The following is a 15,816-nucleotide window of genomic DNA, read 5'->3' on the forward strand; positions in this document are numbered from 1 at the left end:
AATTGATCCCCCTCCTCAAAGGCAATATAAATACCCAGCTGCAGCAGAGGAGGGCATTAAAAATACGGTAGACTGTCTCGTGGAGCAAGGGGTGCTCGTGCCTATGCAAAGTATCTGCAATTTACCAGTATGGCTAGTCCTTAAGGCGGACGGGGTCACTTACAGAATGACAATAGACTTCCGTGCATTAAATGCGGCCACCCCTGCAGCAGCCCCGATAGTAGCTAAATACAACAAAATAGTAGCGGCAGTAGCAGCTGGCTCAAAATGGTTCTCTGTGATCAATTTGGCTAATACCTTCATGGCTATCCCCCTCCATCCTTCATGCTGGTATAAGTTTGCTTTTACCTATAGGGGACAACAATATGCCTTCACCCGGACCCCCCAAGGTTTCCATTCTTCCCCTAGTATTTGTCATGCCCATGTCACTAAGATGTGGAACCAGTTGCGCCCTGACCACCTCTCACACGTAATTTCATACGTGGATGACATTTTAATACACATCCCCACTTCAGAAATGAACAGGGAAATCACCAGGGAGGTACTGACTATAGTGCAGGAAACCAGATTTAAGGTAAATAGAGAAAAGTCTCACTTAGCAGCAACAAGTAAAGTACCTGGGTGTGTGTCTTGGGGAGGATGGCAGGACTCCTGATCAACAAAGGGTAGAAACGATAGAAAGGCTGCCTGCGCCCACAGACGTACACTCCCTACAAGCTCTCGTGGGAACTTTTAATTTCTCCAGAGAGTTCACTGAAATGTTCTCGGACAAAGCCAAGCCTCTGTACCAATTATTAAAGAAAAACAGGATTTGGGAATGAGGACCAGATCAACAAACTGCCCTGGCCACCTTGAAACAAGAGTTAGCCAGTGCTCCCGCCCTGGCTTATCCTGACCTTGCCCTGCCCTTTGTGATTCAATTGGCCTCTTCAGAGACAAGCATCGGAGCCACTCTCAATCAAAGGCAATGCGACAAGCTCAGAGTCATCGCATATGCCTCCAGGCTCCTGGATCAAACAGAGCAAGGCTTTACCCCCTGTGAAAAGGAGCGTCTTGCATTGGTCTGGAGCCTCACACATTGGGAATGTATTATTGGAGGGCTGAAGGTCATTGTTCAGACTGTGCACTCACAACTCAAGTACATCATATCAGGGAAAATACAGGACGGCCAGGTCTCTAACCCCCGCATTGCTCAATGGATCCTCGCCCTAATAAACCGAGGAGTCGAGTTTAGAAAAGAACAAGCCGTGTCACCAGCCCCATATGGGCTAATTATAGAAGGAGAGGAGCATACCTGCCCCCTCCCCCTGGTAAAACACCTTGAGTGGCCAGTCAAGGGAGGCATGAGGCTTGCAGATGCTAAACAGAAGGGGTTCGTAATTTGGTTTACAGATGGCTCAAGTTTCTACCATATGGGTCATCCCCGAACAGGGTATGGAGCCATCCGCCTAAACGACGGGGAGATGCTCCAAGGACCATTCGGCCCCCGTTCGGCCCAAGAGCTGAGGTGGAGGCAGTTAGAGCTGTCCTTGCTTCTGAATCGGGACACTTCCGTTGCTATTTACACTGACTCTGACTGGCCAGCCAGAGCAATCACTGTGTGGCTCCCCCTTTGGCTGAATAGAGAGATGGTAGCTGCAGATGGGCGCTCTCTCTCTCATTCAGACAAATGGAGACAAATTGCTAATCTGATCAAGGAAAGAACTGGAGACACCTGGGTGACTCACACAAAGGGGCATCAAAAAAATCACTCAGAAGAGGCACACTGGAACAATAGAGCTGATGCCTTAGCCAAAGCTGCTGCTATTAGTAACCACAATGGAGACACAGACCAGGTAGAGCAAATAGAGGCAGTGTCCTCCCGGGGAAAAACTTTAGGCAAAGGGATAGATACCTTAGACATAAGTACCCTTCAGGATGAGGATACAGAAATCCGGTTCTTAGCCAAGGCAGGGAAAGACTCCACAGGAAAATACAGGATTGAGCAGGTTGGAGATGTCTGGTGGGCAGTGGATGCAGATGGGTGAAGGCACTGGATAGTCCCCAGCCAGGTACGAGGGGACCTGATTCAATTCGTGCATGAGCAAGGGCATAGAGGGAAACAAGATACTTTGAACAGGGTTAAAGATACAGGATGGTGGCCAGGCATGAAAACAGATATAGATCAATGGTGTGATAACTGTCTGCAGTGTGCCATGGTTAATGCTGATCGCCAGGTTCAAAAGAATGCATCGGGGCACCAAAGAATAGAGGGTCCCTGGTCTCGGATTCAAATAGATTACATAGACCCTTTGCCCACCACCAGTAGAGGGAATAAATACTGCCTGGTAATAGTAGATCCCTTCTCCAAATGGGTGGAAGCTATCCCTACTAAAACCAACATGGCCTCTGTCACTGCTAAACAGCTCTTTAACATAGTTTTCTCAAGAATGGGAATTCCCAGAGTAATCGATTCAGACTTGGGATCCCATTTTGTGGGAGATGTTATGCAAGAACTATGTAAGGCTTTGGGCATTAAGCAACGTTTCCACATAGCTGGACACCCTGAGTCCTCTGGACAAGTTGAACGAACCAATCGCACTCTAAAGGAAGCTTTGAGAAAACAAGTAAAGAGCTCAGGGAGGGATTGGGATGAAAAGCTACCAATTATCTTAATGGCCCTAAGAGGCTCTAAGGCGATACATGGGTACACTCCCTTTAAAGTTATGACTGGAAGAGAAATGCGCATGCCTGAAAGCTGGTGGTTGGGAGTGGAACTGCCTAGTGCCTGGGAAGGGAAGGTGGTAACAGATGAATGGGTACAAACCTTAGTGGAGACAATAGCTGCTTTGCACAAGCAAGTGGCAACACAGCTAGGTATAGTACAGCAAAACACAGACAAAAAACTAGGCTGGGGAAAACCTCCTTTGATATGGGAACTAGGCCAACCAGTAATGTACAGAAAGTTTTCAGCAAAGGAGCAGTCTTTGACACACACCTGGGATGGCCCCTGCTTTATTGTGAATCGGGCCAGCCCCAGTGTTTATCAGGTAGAAATCCTAAATGGAAAAAATGGGAAACCCTGGCAGAAATGGTTTCACTCCTCGCAGCTCAAAGAGTGGAAGCCTCAAGGAATATCATAACTGTCTTCTCCACCCTGTCGGCTGCCCTTCTTGGCCAGCAAGAAGGAACGGCTTTGAGTCGTTGGAAAATACGCATCAAGTGGGCTGGTCGGTGCCTACCTCGATGTTAAGACAGGAAAAGGCCAGAAAAGTCCTTGACTTATTATGGCCACCCTCACGTAGGTCCCTACTTTTTTTATATATATATATATATATATATATTATATATATATATATATATATATATATATTATATATATATATATATATATATATAAATGGAGATATCCTATCTCCTAGAACTGGAAGGGACCTTGAAAGGTCATTGAGTCCAGCCCCCTACCTTCACTAGCAGGACCAAGTACTGATTTTGCCCCAGATCCCTAAGTGGCCCCCTCAAGGATTGAACTCACAACCCTGGGTTTAGCAGGCCAATGCTCAAGCCACTGAGCTATCACTCTGTAATATTGGTCCCAGATTCTCCCAGTATATACAGGGGGAATGTGGGAATTTGTTCTCTCTTCTCTGCCCCCTCACAAGTCCCGAACACGAGCCATGACATCCCACTGGTGCATCAGCACCCTGCTGTTCCTAAGTGTCTGGAGTCTGATGCGATCCAGGCTCTATGCTGTACCTGTGATCCCTCTGAGCCTCTGGAGGTGCTTGCCAGCTGGAGCCCAGGAAGTCAAATTGCTGTGCCACATGCATGGATTCTATGGGAATGGAAGCAACCCCCTGGCTCTGCAGCGTCGCTACCAGTTCTACGCTGTTGGCAACTCCTTGGGTTGCCCCTGGAAAAGCGTTGCCAATTGCACGCAGAGTGCCACCGGAGAGTCACTCAAATTTTGTTATGAAACTAAGACCACCCCAGACTCCATCCCATTCTTCTGTAAGCCGTTGTGGTCTCGAACGGGACAAACACCGTCAAACACACCCAGTGACAGCCTCCTGGGTGGCGGAAGGTGCAGGGTAGCCCTGGTTTCCTCCTCTGTTTGGGAAACAACCATGCCCCTACGAGTCATCATTGTCATCGGAACTCAGACACCTCCGTTACCCGGAGATGAACTGCAGCTGTCTCTGATCACCCAGCAGGCAAAAACATCACATGGTTCCTCGTAAACTGGGAACCGCTGAACTGGACTTTAGCTGGGCATGACTTGATTCAGCAAGGTCCCCCAGACTGGGTAGTCCCCTTAAAGGGCGCACATTGTGAAAGCTCATGCCAGCAATTTGGTTTAAATTCTATGGGCATATTGCCATTTCAGGGGGGTTTCATAAGCCCGGTTTGTATAGAGTGGAATTGGGCCAACAACAAAAAACAGTTTTAAACTTCGACCCTCTGATCACAAACCTTGCTCCCCTCCAACATTTAAGCGCCCCAATTTCAGGACCCCATGTGTTGAAATTGGATCAACAAGAACATTTGGTTCTGCAACCTCAGACTTCTCTGAAGGAGGTTCAAATCCACTTAGAGGGCATGAATATCTCTCACATTGCACCTGCATGTGCTCCCTTGATTGGAACTGGCCAAAAGGGTTGGAGTGAATGGGTAAAAATGTGGCAAGGGGCCAACCATGTAAATAGAGTAAAAAGGGAATTAAGTGATTGGATTGCACCTGTAGGAACAGGAATCTCTTTAGTTGATGCCGCAAATATAGAAGTTCTGGCTAATAAACTGTCATATCCCACCGAAAATATAGGGAAGATGGGAACCCCATTAACAGCATCTTTGAAACAGTTAAGTGAGGAACAGCAGTTAATAAGTAAGGCATTCCCTGGATGGGAAAGACTAATAGAAAAGGATGAAGAGTTAATGATGTCTGGTGTACAGTCCCTCCAAAATAATATCTCATTGGCTTCAGCGTGTGAGCAAGCGCAGGCTCTCACCCAAAACGTAGTCATGGGAATGATTCGGCAAGCTGTTGCAGGACAAATTCCCAGGGAGGCAATCAACTTAATTCGGCCCCATGTAACCGAGGAAGAATTAGCCCTCCACCCCTGGTGGAGACTAGTTAACGCTTCGTACAATCACCACCAGCAAAGCTTGCAGTTATTCCTGATAACTGTGGCAGGCAAAGAAATTAGAGTAATCCACCCAGTAGTCCCACCGGGATTGCAGATTGATGATAACTCAGTAACATACTCCAGAGATCCTAACACTTGGGCCTGGCAGAAAGATAATGTGTGGAACACAGTAAATGTAAAAGGGTGTAAGAGAAAAGAAGGTTTGGGCTATATCTGTGAAGACCAAGCATTGGAGGAACATGATGAATGCTTCTTCCCACAACCTGGGAATAAGTCTCAATGTTCCTTCGATGTTGTCCAGGAAGAGAGGTCTGTTATTGTCTATGTTGGTAAAGCATGTGTGTGTGTAAGGACAAGATGTAATATAGTATTAATTAATGGACATTGGATCCAACCCATGGTGCCTTATGTTAATTGCTGTTTCTGTAATGTAACCACCATTGTTAGTTGTGATATTAAGTTTACTGTACCTATGTGGACTGTACAACATCTAAATGCCTATCCTGAGCTCTACAAGGAGGTTTCCCCCATTTCACTGGGAATGGGTCTCACTGCCATTAACGGACTATTAACTCATCCCTCCTTACAAGCTGAGCTGCAGAGGCTCAGAACTTTGGGGGAGAATGGCAAACTCGAGATTCAACACCACAACCAGGAGATATCTAGGCTGGCAGCCACAGTTAAAAACACAGGCCATCACTCCTGGTGGGAGACTTTGCTTGGGTGGAGCCCCAGTGCAACAGGTCTTTTGAATATCATGCTTCACCCCATTGTGGTGATCATTGGTTTCCAAATTATACTCGCAATTGGTCTGGTTCTGCTGGTTTGTTGGATACAACGACTGATGCGGTGGCTGCAATGGATGGAAGATCAGACCCGGTACCACGGAAGAAGGAGGTGATGGGGATACTCGCTCAGCACAAGCACCCTATCAATGGGGGGACTTGATACCAGACACCTCTGTGTTCTTGGGGAACCAGGGTGCAGTATCCAGCCTGACTCATGAAAGACACCCCCCCCCCCCCCAGCCTCTGCTTAAACCAAAACCCATCAGAGGAAAAAACTTGCAGAGAGCAGTGAATGGCGTTGGGAGACACACCTAGACCCCTCCTGACAAGGGTGACAAGATTAAGACATCTCCATTAGCATACAGAATGGAGAGCAGAGACAACTCCCCTAGCCTCATCTGCATGAAAGATGGGACAGGAAGACATCTCAATTTACATAAAGAATGGAGAACAGAGAACCACACTGAATTCTGGGACCAGAAAAAGCAGGGAAGCACTGCATCATGGGCATCTCTGCTCCAGATGCTAATGAACCTATGTTTGCACACACCCAGCTCAGCAATTATCAGACCAATTCTAGTAATGAATCCTTAATTGATATCCAAATACTGAAGCAACCTAGTTGCATTCTGACTCCCTGGAAGAAAACACCACCCATAGCCAAGAGTGATCAGCTCCTATTGTCTAGTCTAAAGAAAACCCTTGAGTCACCAGCTTACCTATAAACAAATCTATTGTTCTCCCTTGAACAATTGTATTTTCTCTACAAAAATCCCTACTCACCCTCTAGTCAGGGTTCTGATGCTTAGATCCAAACTATGCATCAGTTCCACTGGGAGTCCATTTTCTCCTGACTGATGGTGCTGGGGACTCTGCCTGTCTCTTGCCCTCAGGACCCTCAGCTACCAACATCATCTGGGAATCCCGACCAGTTCAAGCTTCAGGGAGCGGTGAGACCCCCTTCTCTTTCTCGCTCTCTCTTCGTTTTCCTGTCTACCTTAGGTATTAGCCTTTAATCATGTATGTTATGTTGGTTTAGGCCAGGGAGACCTCACCCACCTACAAGGGGGAGGGGACCTTATCCCCTGAGCCCCAACCCCACCCAACCTCACCGGCCACTACCAATGCCGAGAATGAGCCAGGGAGACTTTGCCCACCCGCAAGGGGGAAGGGACCTATAACCCCCCCACCACGGGACCTTATCCCCGGAGCCCCGAACCCACCCAACCTCACCGGCCACCGCCAATTCCGTGAGTGAGCCGGGGAGACCTCGCCCACCCGCAAGGGGGAAGGGACCCGTATCCCCCCCCCCGCCCCGCTGGACCTTACACCCCCCCCCCCCGAGCCCTGAACCCGCCCAACCCCACCAGCCACCGCCAATAACGAGAGTGAGCCGAGGGGACCTTGCCCACCACAAGGGGGAAGAGGCCTATATACCCCCCCCCGATGGGCCTTATCTCTTGAGCCCTGAACCCACCCAACCTCACCGGCCACCGCCAATGCCAAAGAGTGAGCCAGGGAGACCTCGCCCACCCGCAAGGGGGAAGGGACCTATTAAACCCCCCCCGCTGGGCCTTTTCCCCTGAACCCCGAACCTACCCAACCTAACTGAATCCCACCACGTGAGGGTCGCCCCATCACCATTACCCAGCCCACCTACTTGTACCCATGGCTATTTGTACCCCCTGTGTGGATGATTGACCCTCACCGCTTATCAACTGTGTCTTGATCTCGCCCACCGCTTACCCCCCCATTGGAGACATTACAGTCTGTATGTATTATGTGTGCTGCCAACCCCAACATAACAACATCCCCCCCATACTCTGTATGTTCCCCCCAATGATCGACAACTGACTCTTCAAATCTTTTGTACCGTTTATTTTAAAATATTCTCTAATAAAAATTTTAATAACTATTATTCAATAAATAACTTTTATGGTTAAGTTGGTTGCTTCTCTCTCTCTTGCTGAACTTTACTCGTTTGTGTTTTAGCTTCCCCCATTCACTCTACAGCGACGCTTCTTTTACCTAAGCTAACGATCCCTGCAGCGCCCAAAATACTGTGGGGTTTGCTCATCAAGTAGGTTACTGCCAGTACAATTGTGTTGTGAGAGTGGGGATAGGGACGTGCTGAATCTGGGACGCATAAGGGTAACAGCTTGAAAGTGCTGCTTGACCCAGTCCATGGAGCCCAGGGGCATATAAGGAGAGGCAGCTTGAAAGTGCTGCTTCCTCCAGCCCAGTGAGTCCAGAGACATATAAGGGCTCAGCTTGAAAGTGCTGATTGACCCGGTCCGCTCAGACTTGCTCTATTAATGTATGTGTGGGTGTTCATCCGGTTCTGGGGCTGGAGTAACCCAGCCCTGGGGAACCTAGGTCCTTCAGGATAGCTCCATTGGGAGGGGACTTGCAGAAGGGAGAAGTAGAACTCCATATGAAAACACAAGTGACACAAGCAATACATTGATAGGATTACAGAATCCCCTTCCCCAGAAAAGTAACCCGAATAAATGAGCATACCCCAAAGTAATGGGCAAATCTGGTAACACCTACGCATACAGGCATGCAGGCCAAAGGGGAATTTTGTCAGTGGCAAGCATGAGAGAGGCAGGAGGATGTGAGATCAGCCTCTGGATGCAACAGCAGCATTTTCCGGGAGAGAGAAATGTTACCTCTGCTCATCACATTCTCCTTGGCTCTGTGTGGGGCTATACAATCTTGGGAAGATGTACTGTCTTCAGTGGTTAGAGTAGGGGACTGGGAACCAGGACTTCTGGGTTCTCTCCCTGGTTCTGCACTGATTCCCTGGTTAACCTTGGGCAAGTCGGGTCACCCTCATGTGCCTCAATTTCCCCATCTGTGAAACACGGATAAGAGCATCCTGCCCTGCTGGGAGGGGCATTGTGGGTTAATTAATCCTGCTTGTGAAATACTTTAGCCCAGAACCTCAAAGGTATTTAGGTGCCTAAATACCTTCCAGGACCTGAGCCTTTGCAGTCCCCCAGCAGTCTTTGCTCCAAGTGCGAGTGGGTTGTTTTGTTTAACGAAGGAGCCCGTGGAGTGGATTTCATAGTAACGGCCCACTGCCTACCCTGTGCTCCGATCTGTAAGGCGCTCTGTACATTGCTCATGCATTCCACAAAGGCTTCACTGCTGAATCACACTCAGCCCTGGCTGGAGGGGGAGGAGGGGAATGAAGCCTTCTAAATGACCCTTCTACTGGCTACCCAGGAATGTACTGGGGTGGGAGAAGTAACTCGGGGGAGTCATTGCTGGGCTGAAGCAAGAGAAAGTGTGACTGATTAGAGTTTAACAAGAAAATTCACGGCAGTGTGTGTCAGCGCTGCTGAATAGCGTCATTTGAAACAGGAAACCTTGCAACATTTTTTGGTTGTTCTGAATACAGGAAGACATGCTGCGGGTCTAACTGTGATCTGAGTTACCCTGGTGTAAATCAGGAGTAACCCCAATGGGCCAGATTCTCCTGTCAGTCACACAGCTGTAAATCAGGAGCAAGTCTATTTGGTCTGATTCCAGGGGTGAAAGTAAGCCGGTACGGGCTGGTACAGTGTACCGGTAAAGCGTGGCCACGGGTACCGGCCCATACGCAGCTGACTTTAAAGCAGCTGCCCCGGGGCCGGCGACTTAAAAGGGCCCAGAGCTCTGGCTGCCGCCGCTGCTGCTACCGCGGCAGCCATCAGAGCCCTGGGCCCTTTAAATCGCTGCTGGAGCCCCGGGTGGCGCGGACAGGCAGCGCAGATGGGCTGGCTGGGGGACGCTGACCCCCCAGCCCCGCCCCTTCCGTGGGCCAGAGCCGGCCCCTGTACCGGTAAGTCCTCTGTGTTACTTTCACTCATCTAATTCCCATCTCACCTCACCCCGGTTTGTCTCAGTTGCAACACCACTGAAATCAACAGCGTGACATTAGGGTAAAACCAGCGTGAGATCAGAAATAGGCCTATGAAATTGATGCACCAGCAGCTGTCTGCTTGCAGCATGTTGTGCAGAGGGCAGCGATCTGGACTGCAGCATGTGATTATGAATCTGCCAGCCCTATTAATAATATTATAAACTGTATAGATTATAGCTTGGGAACGGGTTGGCTGTTAAGCTCCCAGCTGCGAGGTAACTTCATGTGAAATACCCCAGCATTTGGGAAGTGGATAGCAAAAGCTTAGCACTTGTTTAGATTTGAAAAATCAACAATGTTGTAGTACGATTGTAGAACTGCTGAGAAGATGTGCTTGGCCAGCATCGATTAATGTGGACTGCAAGGGCTCAGACATAAGGTAAATGCTTACTGGGAAGGAATGCTAAGGAGAGCTGGACAGACCTCACGTGAGGCAATCAGCCACTCTAGTGACCTCTCCATCTCTGCGATGGGAGCTGTCCCTAGTACAATGGGTGGCAGCTTCCCCTCCTCATGCCTTGGGTTCAACCTTCAGCATCAGTAGAATGGGCTGTTACTCCCTCCTGGCACCTAGGTTAACATTCCATGCTGTGCCCCTTTGAGGGCCAGCCCAGAAAGCTCAGCCCTGGTGGGACAAAAGTGGATTTAAGACACTGTTCCACTCTGGGGATCCTAGGCTGCTCCAAGGGCCAAAGCGCTCCTTGGTGTATGTTAGAGCAACCCCAAAGATACTCTAAGGGCTGGTCTACACTAACCCCCCCACTTCGGACTAAGGTACGCAAATTCAGCTACGTTAATAACGTAGCTGAATTCGAAGTACCTTAGTCCGAAGTTACCGCGGTCCAGACGCGGCAGGAAGGCTCCCCCGTCGATGCTGCGTACTCCGCTCGCCGAGCTGGAGTACCAGCGTCGAAGGCGAGCACTTCCGGGATCGATCCGGGGCACTTCCGGGATCGATCCGGGATCGATTTATCGCGTCTTAACCAGACGCGATAAATCGAACTCAGAAAATCGATTGCTTACATCCGGACCCGGATGTAAGTGAAGACGTACCCTAATTTGCAGCAGCCTCCCAAGGACTCAGCCCAGAATCTCTGGAGTGGCATGCACAGAGACTCCCCTTCCTGCCCCCAACACCAACCTTGCACCAACGCTCGTAAGGGGCCAGCATAGGGCTGTTAAATTTCGCCAGTACAAAGGGAATTCTTCCCTGGCCCCTTGTGGCACAATTCTGGAGTTTGTGGCATAGAGAGGCCAGAGCCGGAGGCAGAACATGCCTCCACTGTGTCTGTCTGGATGAGGAATGAGCTGCACCTTTGCTGGTACGTGTGTCCCATGCTAACACAGTGTGTATACTGGTCCCCTTTAGGGGAGATCTTCACTGCAGAGTTTGCCTCCCTAGCCCCATTTCTGTTCACACAGAAAGTCTCTAACCAAGGCTTGAGGTTGCTTTAAACCTGGGCTAGCAGGCATGGCTGAGGGTATAGGTAAAAGTGAGGAGCAAGTTAAATAAACATTTGTTTCTTGGATGATATTTTAGTGACTTTTCTCCAGAATGCCAGATTTGTGACTGGGAATGGAAATTTATATAAATATGTTTACTAGTAGGCCAAGATTTTTAAAATGCATTATTTGCCAAGGTTGTTATCTCACATCATTGCTATCTTGAGAGGTCATTACGTTGGGGAGTTTCTGTACTAAACATTTTTATTATTATAATTAATTTTTACATAAGAATAGCCATACTGGGTCAGACCAATGGTCCATATAGCCCAGTATCCTGTCTTCCATCAGTGGTCAAGGCCAGGTGCCCCAGAGGGAATGAAGTGATCCATCCCCTGTCGCCCATTCCCAACTTCTGGCAAATAGAGGCTAGGGACACTCAGAGCATGGTGTTGCATCCCTCCCCATCCTGGCTAATAGCCACTGATGGACCTATTCTCCAGGAATTTATCTAGTTCTTTTTTTAATCCTGTTATAATTTTGGTCTTCACAGCATCCCCTGGCAAAGAGTTCCATGGGTTGACTTTATGTTGTGTGAAGAAATACTTCCTTTGGGAGATATGATAGAGGTATATAAAATCATGAGTGATGTGGAGAAAGTAGATAAGGAAAAGTTATTTACTTATTCCCATAATACAAGAACTAGGGGTCACCAAATGAAATTAATAGGCAGCAGGTTTAAAACAAATAAAAGGAAGATCTTCTTCACACAGCGCACAGTCAACCTGTGGAACTCCTTGCCTGAGGAGGTTGTGAAAGCTAGGACTATAACAGCATTTAAGAGAGAACTGGATAAATTCATGGAAGTTAAGTCCATTAATGCCCATTAGCCAGGATGGGTAAGGAATGGTGTCCCTAGACTCCGTTTGTCAGAGGGTGGAGATGGATGGCAGGAGAGAGATCACTTGATCATTACCTGTTAGGTTCACTCCCTCTGGGGCACCTGGCATTGGCCACTGTCAGTAGACAGGATACTGGGTTAGATGGACCTTTGGTCTGACCCGGTACGGCCGTTCTTATGTTCTTATGTTCTAAACCTGCTGCCTGTTAATTTCATTGGTGACTGCTAGTTCTTGTGTTATGTGAAGGATTAAATAACATTTCCTTATTCACTTTCTTCACACCAGTCAAGATTTTATAGACCTCTATCATATCCCCCCCTTAGTCATCTCTTTTCTAAGCTGAAAAGTCCCAGTCATTTTAATCTCTCCTCCTGTTTCATACCCCCAATCATTTTAGTTGCCCATCTCTGTACCTTTTCCAATTCCAATATCTCTCTTTTGGGATGGGGTGTCCAGAACTGCACACAGTAAGCATGCGGTGCACCAGTGAAAGACTCAACAGTTGAAAAAGTGAAGAACTCTCTCACCACATTCAAAAAATTTGCATACATGGCTGATGAATGCACCGATGCAAATGGGCATCAAGTATTAAGTCATTGTGTACGTTACCTTGATGTCAGTGGTAGGCCAGTAGATTCATTTCTAGATGTTCAGGTTATAGAAGACATATCGGCTGCATCTGTGACAACCCACATCTTAGAGTTAAATGCTTGTCAATTGGACCCCAGACAGATGGCTGCTTGTGCATTTGATGGAGCTGCAAACTTCTCTAGAAGACATGGTGAAGTACAAGCTTTGCTCAGAGAAAAGTGTAACCCTAATCTCTCCTATACACATTGCAGAGGCCATCTATTCCAACTAGTGCCAGTACGAGCTGCAGACTCTTCAAAAGACATTAAAAAAGCTATTCTCTCTCTTGTAAGTCTACTGTTAAAACCACTTGGGTCATTACACAATGCCATCCAGGCATCTGCTACAACAGTAGTAGATCTTTGTCCAGCAATAGAAGCTACATTTGGATCAATCAGAGCTATCCATTGAAAAAGTATTGGAAGAAGCAAAAACTTCGGTCCAGAAGTTGACTAATGAAGGCATTTATATTGAATCCTTAAGAGAAGAGGACAAGAAGTGTTTGTTAAGATAATTGAAAAAGTACATAGACTTGATTCTTAAAAATCTACAACAGCAACTTCTAGATTCTATTCAACCTCTACGTAGCTTTTACAGATTCCTGCCCTACAAAACGCCGACAGTTGAGTGGAGTGAAGCACTACCAGCAATGGGGCTGCCATGTGCTCAGGACAGAATAGAAAATTTGAACACAGAGTGAAATATCATATGACGACTGAATGAAGATTTGACTTCAACTTCTTTTTTATCATCACTAGTGGCTCGTCCCGATCTTTGTGCTATGTTTCCTGGGATGAAAGAAGTAGGAATTCATCTCTTGCTACTCCCAGTCACAACAGCTACAGTTGAGTGTTCTTTTTCATTATTGAATAGAATTTTGTGTTCTGAAAGAAGTCGCCCTCTGCCTGATCATGTGAATGAACTAATGAGCATATCAATTGAAGGAATGGAAGTACCGGACACATAAGAACACAAGAAGTGCCCTACTGGGTCAGACCAAGGGTCCATCTAGCCCAGTATCCTGTCTTCAGAAATAGGCCAATGCCAGGTGCCAGAGAGGGAATGAATAGAACAGGTAATCATCAAGTGATCCATCCCCTGTCGCTCATTCCCAGCTCCTGGCAAACAGAGGCTGGGGACACCATTCCTGCCCATGACACACGAGAAGCCACCGAAGATGAATGCACTGCATTCAAGAAGTTCATTAACAGAGTTGTGCAAAATTATAACAAGAAACCAAGAAGGATGTAGATGTCGTGCTTCATAGAAGGCTTGAGTAGCCAACTTTAATTTGTGTGATGATTTTAAAACATGAGTTAAATCTAATAAAATGATCGTGAAACGTTTTTCAGTTTTTACTATGGTGCCATACAGCCCACCTTCACCCTCACGGTCTCAACCCTCGTCGGCCCTGATTCCCCCCCATAAATTCAAACAGCCCCCCTAATTTCAATTCCTGAGGAAAACACTGCAAATGTTCTGTGTCTTTGTGAGCCGGTCATGTGTTTGCACATGTATTCCTTGTGTATGGAGGCCTGTGTGTGTGTGCAAGAGAGCGCTCCCTGCAGGCCTGATGCTCTCTTGCTCACACCAGCCCAACTCCATTGGCTTTAATGCAGTCGCCCCTGGCTTCCAGTGAAGTGAGCCAGTGTGGCAGCCTGTGTGTCCCTGTGCCACCTGCTACCCTGCCTCCAACTCGCTGCGCTATCCAGGTTCCCATTACTGAGCATGAGGCGACCCAGGCACTAATGACCCTGCCATAATTCAGACCTCGCAATCCCCACCCACAATATCCTTCTGCTCCCTTCCCCTATTGGAGAAAGTCAGGGCACTCCAGCTTTCCCATTGTGGGGATCTGTAACAGGGTTCCGCTCACTGCTGTGTGCCTCCTCCTGGCCACTCTGGGGATTAGCTCTTTCCAGGACCGATGCCCCCTTCTGCCACCTCTCTCACTCACTCCCTGCAACTCAGGGTGCCCTCTCTTCTTGGCTTGGCCCTCCGGCCAGGTCATTGTCGTCCTTTCCCCCTTCCAGGGTATCAAAGTCTTTCTGTACAAACCGTCTCTAGCCGTCTTCCCATTCACTGCCCAGATGGGTGCCACTTCCCCAGTGGGTGGCGGAGGAACCTGGGACCACCCTCTACCCCAGGTTTCAGCTCAGGGACCTGCTAATCAGCAGCCAAGGTCGGCACCATCTTAAACCTTGCTGCTATTTCCCAAAGCCACCCTCTCCCCTGGGCCTCTCACCTTCCCTCTCAACCATTCAGAGAGGGGCTGCAGGCTCTCTCACGGCAGCTCTTTTCTGCAGCTAGCTTCCTGGCCTTGCCTGTTTCTTCTCAGCTGGGCTCCACCATCATTCAGGGGACTATTTAGGCCACCTAATACCCCTCGCCTGGGGCCTATCCAGTTAATTGGCCCCATCTCAGCCTCATCAACCCTTTCTAGGCTAGGATGGGGTGAACATCCCGTCACAGAATCCCTTCCTAAGTTAGGCACCCTCCCCTAGGCAGACCCCACAGCCTCCCTCAGCATGGTTCTTGAAAAACTACGAAGGGCTCAGTGGATGCAGCCTGAGAAGCACCGGACGCAGCTGACAGAGGCACATGGTTGCTGGGGCTGTAATGTCAGGGCGTAGCAGCTCTGGCTTCAGAGCCAATTCCAGAGATGGCGGGAAGGGCGCTGAATATACTGGCCCGGATGCATTCCTCACGGACAAGAGGGAGGCAGCTTGTGCCTCCTTTATTCAGGGACTGGCCGAGCCCCTGGCACAAGGGCTACTCTAAGTTTTGCACCTGCCCCAGGGTCCCCTAGGGGGCTTTGCTGGGGTTGGTGATATATCTACCCTTAGCCACACTCCCTGCTTCCTCTGGCCTGCCCATGCCTCACCTCCACTGCACCCACAGCCCAATACCTCCCATCTCCCCCCCACACACACACCCAGGGCTGCTGTGGAGACAGCACTGCGTTGTTCCCTGGGGTGGTTTGGTGCTGCCCTGCGGTTACCTAGGGAGGTGGTGGA

Source organism: Emys orbicularis, chromosome 4 (assembly GCF_028017835.1).
Source record: "Emys orbicularis isolate rEmyOrb1 chromosome 4, rEmyOrb1.hap1, whole genome shotgun sequence".
Taxonomy (NCBI): Eukaryota; Metazoa; Chordata; order Testudines; family Emydidae; genus Emys; species Emys orbicularis.